Here is a 6472-nt window from a genome sequence, read left to right on the forward strand (position 1 = left end):
TCACTGCAAAAGTTCCAGCACTTTGTTAATAATCAGGATAACTTTGAGAGCAGAAAACTCCCAAGTGACTTTCCCATTTATCTTCTGAACCTTTATTATAATATTCAAATGCTTTAATAACAATATATTTTAAATGAAGGGCATGTACTGAAAATAAATGACTAAGTATATATTCTGTGGTGAATTCTCAACGGTTATGAGTAAACTTAAAATTTGTGAGTTTCCTCTTTTTTGTGTGATGTGCATAAATTGTTCTTTAATTTGCAATTTTTGAGGGAACATTTTATTTAGGGTAAAAGGAATGTGATCATTTTATCTCTGTTCTTAAGTTATATTACATTATTGATATAAATGAATAGACTGATTAAGAATGGGCACTATCTCCCAAGCAACCAAAGAATTCCACAAGTGATTTTTGAATTAATTTAGAAAAGTTGCTCATGATACTATGTGAGGCCTGGGTGTATTTCTGACTGAAGTATCCTAACGTCCATCACGTGGGTTTTATGTCCCATCAAACCTGGCATGTCCAACACTGAACTCATCTACACTCGCCAGCCCTGCCTCCACCAGACCGCATTCACCTGCGCTTTCCACCCATCTTTGCTATTGGCAGTGCGGTTTTCCAGTTGCTCAGGCCAAATAGTTTGGATTCCTGTATTTGTCTCACACCCTGCATCAGTCCTTTATGATAATCTGTTGGCTCTACCTTCAGAATGTGTCCAGAATTTCACCGTTATTGGCCACTCTGCACTACTAGTCTTCCATGCAGACTACTCTAGAAGTGCCCTAACCAACCTCCCTGCTTTCGCCCTTGTTTCCCCAAATTTATTAGCAACATAACAGCCAAGTGAAATCTTTTAAAACATAAATCACATTGTTACACTTCTCTGCTCAAAATCCTTCAATGGCTCCCCATTTCATTCACAGTAAAAGCCCACATCCTTAGAATGATCTAGAGGCTCTAGATAACCAGCACGCCCTCCCCTCAACCTCTGACCTCCTCCCTTACCAGGCTCCCCATCGCTCTCCGCACCCATCTTTTCTGCACTTCATCAAATGCCCTAGGAGTGGTCCATCTCGGGTGCTCTGCACTGGCCAATTTCTCTACGCAGAACACTCGTCCCCCAGGTGTCCAAGTGGCCAGCTCCCTCAGCTCCTTCAGGTCTCCTCAAGTGGCACCTCCTCAGTGAGTTCTACAGTAACCACTCTACTTTAATATTGCAACCCGTCCCCACCCGCACATGTTTGGACTCTCTTCATCTCCCTATCCAGTTATATTCAGTGGCACTATGAACTCCTAAGCACTCTGTCTTATTAACTTACTTCACTCTCACAAACAACTCTCTGGTTAGTACAGACTCTAATGACCACTTTACAGATAAGAAAACTGAGCCTTACGTAGGTTTAATTACTTAATTATTTATCATCTATCTCCTAGCCTAGAATGCCCTCCACAAGGACCAGGATTTTTGTAAGTTTTGTTTACTACGGATCCAGTGCCTAGAACCATGCCTAACAAGAAGGAGACACATAATGAACATTTGCTGAATGAGTAAATAAACCAGCACCCTCCCCCAACAAGGTCCAATACAGGGCCATTCCATGCTTTATCATTTAATATCACCATCACTTCATAAAGTCAGGACATTTTTACAGTTAAAATGAAGGAAGGATACAACCTCAGTTTCACAGACAGCTGTAACGCTTAAATAAAGTTAGCTTTAGGAAAACCTTACTACATTATCTTTTTCTCAATTTAACACAAGACACTTGTCACAGGTGGAAGAGCTCCAAAGACCATTCTTGGGAAAACCCTGGTCTGTAGGAAAACACACTTCTACCAAAAGCCTTTATAGACAGCAACATTCCAATTCCTGAAACTAGAAGGAACCTAGGGCCAACATGTACTGTGTGGAAAGCAAGGCTTATTAAGGCTTCAGACCTGCAACAGATTTAACAGGAAAATGATTTAACCTCTTAATATCAGTCTTCTCTCTCGTGGGAACAGCAACAGCCACCTCACCTATCTAGCTGTCACAGGCAAAAGAAAGAATACACAAGAAAACCAGGCATTCACAGAGCTTATAACAATAAGAGCTAATATTTAATGGATACTTCTCTTAAACCAGACACTCTTCTAAGCACTTAATCTGTATTAACTCTTTAAATTCTTATAAACAACTCTATGAGGCAAGCTCTATTATTATCTCTATTGAAATGAGGAGGAGGCTTAGCAAAGCTAAATAATTTATCCAGGTCACACAGGAAGCAGAGCAGCTGGATTTTAAAACAAGACGGAATCCAGAGTTTCAGTTGACCACTGGACTACCATGCCTCTCGGTACATAAGCCAGACCTTATATTTCCCTATAGAGTTTATAATCCGGTGGGTAGAGACAGAGACTAACACCCCAGAATAAAAACACAAAACCCAGTGATTTCAGTTGTAAGGAATTCTATGCGTAAAAACTAAGTGAGTGATAGAATGAATCAAGATTGTGGTTTAGTGGGATTAATCTAGAACTGCTTTGTGGTAGAGGGAATTCTGACCATAATATGAAAAGAAGAAAGAGCATGGCATCGAGGACAGAGGTCAGGTTCCAGGTGGAGAGAACGTTATGCAGACAAGCCACTAAGACAAATGTAGGAGACAGTGATATGTCTACATAATGCCAAAACATCTGGTTAATTCAGTTTTTTTTTTTAAAGCCTCCATCAATGTAGTGGATTTCTTCAGTCAATCCAGATGTTTGGCATCTTGTAGACAAAACATCCAGATGATTAACTGGAGATTTGACAGAGATGACTGTATTAACCAGATGTTGTAGCAGTGTATAGACATAGTGTCAGGACGTTTGCTTGGCTGGAGTGAAGTCCAGCTGTAAAGAAGATAATGGTCTAGGCAGTGAGAGGGGGCTTTGAAGCAGAGACCTGGAGCTTGGATTTGATGCAACTGGGAGCTGCTAGAGGAGAAGTGTGATGGAAATGATGCTTAAGGAAGAGGATTCTAACAACTATGTGAAGGAAAGGGAAAAAAAAAAAAATAACGGTGAGAGGAAAAGTTGTAGACAGGAAAGAGGATGTTAGGAGAGTGCAGGTGTGTGTGAGGTAATTAGAGCCTGGACCAGAACTGGGCTTGGGAATGCAACAGGAAGGAGTGGATCTGAAAAACATTACAGAAAAAGAACAGGAAGTCATGATGGGCTAGACAAGGGAGTGAATGCACATCACCCCAAGGTTGGAAGTCTGGAGGCCTGGGAAAGCAGCTGCCGTCAGCCTCACCACACTAGTAAACCAAGAAGGAATCCCCAAGAGACCCCTCCCCTCAACCTCCATCCAGAGGCCACAGCCAGGCCCAGGCAGAGGGAACTTGGAGACCACAAACACAACTCTCGTATAAGGTTCCCTAATCATTTGCGAGCCGCCTGAATTAAATGGATTTCTGTTCAAGTCCAACTTCATGAAAGGGTTGAGAATGCTAGATTCAAGTTGTCAGGTAGACACAACTTCAGTGAAAAGTCTAAGACAATACTTCAATGTTACTTACTTTAATAAAAATTCTATTTTGTGGGGGGATAGGTAATTAGTTTATTTATTTTTAATGGAGGTGCTGGGGATTGAACCCAGAACCTTATGCATGCTAGGCTTGCACTCTACCACTGAGCTACACTCTCCACCACCACTCTACTTGCCCCACATTTACTTTTATACAGCATATAATGTAAACTAAGATGTATTGGGATATGAATAAGTTAGATGAGATTAAAAGAAATCATACAGTACCTGTATTACCTGACAGATTAGTATCATAAAAGCCTGTTAAAAGGCACAATTAATGGCTGAATTCAAGAATTTCTATTTTTTTAAAAATCCTTCATTTATGAAACCTTGGATTGTTCACTTCTTGGTTTAGATATTTTGCAGACTTTTTTTTTTAATTTCAAATATCTTATTTGATAAGAATCAAGTTTCTATTTATAAACAGTCACAAATTCCAATTCACTAGGCTTCAAACTATGATAGTCGTATGATAGTGTGTGCCCACTCATTAAAAAAAAAATATTCTAAATAACCTTGCAATTCAGGGTTTTGCAAATCTGCAGTTTCAAATATTTTCAGCCCCAGGCTTATCAGCCCACACAACCGGTTTTGTGCCCTTTACAAACATACACCCCAGGTTTCTTGAACTGCCTTCTGTTCATTTCAACAAAGAAAGAACCTTCAACAGCGGTTACTCTCTTTGTTCATGGTGTGGTACAAAACTGAGAATCAATCAATTTCTCTCCCCCTACCAACCCTCCCAATCCTTCCCCCTCCCCCCACCAGAGAAACAACATGGAACATGAAACCATAAATATATTAATGTGTTTCCAAACCACCCTGGAGGAGGTGGAAGGTCAGGAAACTTGTTAAAATCAGTTTCCCAGGCCTCAGAAATGACAAGCCTGTTGATCTGGGGTGGGAGCCCAAGAATTTGCTGGGGTTTTTTTGTTTGTTTGATTTTTAACAAGCTCTCCCAACTAATTCCAATGTCTGTTTTCTGAAAATCAGACTTAGATGCTGCCCTAAAGCAGAAAGCTAGAGAACGAAAAGCGTCTACTAGACATGCAAATCTAAAACGGTAAAATGAGATTAAAATTTTTTTTCTTACCCATCACTTAATTATTCCTTTAGGTAATAAGCTCCTAAATAAATTCACTGTGTTCTTGGATATGCAGATTTTCATAGAAACTGCATAAAGTCAAGTAACCCTATGCAATAAACTTAGAAGCCCAGAAGGTAAGCAGAACAGCTTGTCTGTTCTCATTTCACAGCACTGCCCACCACAGCCCTTTCCGAACACAATGTTTACATAATGGGAAAATGTAATTAATGATCTTGGTAAGTCATTCTAGTGCTCCAAGGCTAAGTGAGTCACCTATTTATCAGATGGAAAAAAAACAGTTGAGTTCACTGAAACAATGGGCGATTTATCCAGGTGTGTTTGAATACAACCTTCCCACAGCCATCTTTGTAGAAGAAATACCTCAAAGTTGGTAGATAGCAAACTAGTTACTCAAAAGGTTAATCAGTGAAATGTCCCCACCATAACATCAAAGATTAGAGTGTTTGTTCTCTGCATATAATCTCTTAGGCACCCCCTTTGGAGGTAGTATTCATTCTACTACAAGAAAGATTAGTGGATTTTCTTTTTCTCTGATACCATGGTTCCATCTGCCTTAAACTCAACTTATTCTCCTAAATCTTTTCCCAAGGATATAGGAGAGAGAGTAAATCGGAAGGATTCTGTTAGAGGCTTTTCATTACCTAAGGTGTCACAACTGAAGATCAAACTTACTTTTATTGTGCTTTGAATGATGGTCTTGAAACAATCAAGGGTTTCATATGTAAGTCAAGTGGTTCTGACTTAAGTAATGATTCTTTCCCATTTACCATTCTCCTGCCACTTTCAAATCTCATCTAGCAACCACGGGAAGCGGTCTTGCGCTCTAGTGGGAGGGACAAGACAGGACTGCAAAAGAAAACCCTTAAGAATTTTCAGAACAGATAAAGTCCTTTTGTTCTGATACATGTTAAAACAGAAAGCTTCAATTCCAGTGATCCTCTTTTCTTCCTCCACATAAAAACATTAACCTTCAATGCCTCCATCTTAACCACAGTATTGATAAGGGTAAGAAATAGACAGATTCTCCTTAGAGTCTTCCATGGATTTTACCGCATTAGTATCATCCATGGCATGGAATGGTTTCCAGTATTGTGCTTTCCTCCTCAGGGCCATTGCTAGCCCACGGGTGCCTCTGTGTGAATCAGAAAAAGGCACCCATGCCCCAAAACACTTTGCTTCCGTATGTCAGAAACTGTGCTAACATACTGGTTTTCTTTGAACAAGACACTTTACCACATCTGCAAGAAAGGTCACCATATCAAACGTCAAACCTGTGTCGCTCATGATGTGAATCACATCCCCGGAGACCTTGTGGTGCCCTTGTGCAAAGCTCAACAGCAAGGCTCCCTCTTCACTGTCAGCCACCTCCACGTGCAAGCCCAGCCCAAATGCTCCCTGGAGCCCTACGGAAACTGTAACTGCTCTCTCAAAGTCCATGCATGAAATTCTTCTTGCCAAATTCATACCTACTGTCACCGGCAAAGCCCCTTAAGGTCCCCAGAAAAAATGAGATGAAATCCAGGTGATGAGGTCTAAGCTCCTCCTTTGCGCTCAGTCTAGTTTCACTTGCCTGTATGGGGTCACGTGCAGAGGCCTTGCATCTAACACGTGGGATGAGAGTTCCCAGCACAGAATCACTGAGCTGACACCCCTACTCAGCAGCCCCGGGGAGAAGCACTGTGTGGACCACCGCAATTCAAGACGGTGGGGGGCAGGGAAGGTATAGCTCAAGCGGTAGAGTGCATGCTTAGCATACACAGGGTCCTGGGTTCAATCTCCAGTACCTCCTCTGAAAATAAACCTA

This window comes from Camelus dromedarius, chromosome 3, assembly GCF_036321535.1.
Source record: "Camelus dromedarius isolate mCamDro1 chromosome 3, mCamDro1.pat, whole genome shotgun sequence".
Taxonomy (NCBI): domain Eukaryota; kingdom Metazoa; phylum Chordata; class Mammalia; order Artiodactyla; family Camelidae; genus Camelus; species Camelus dromedarius.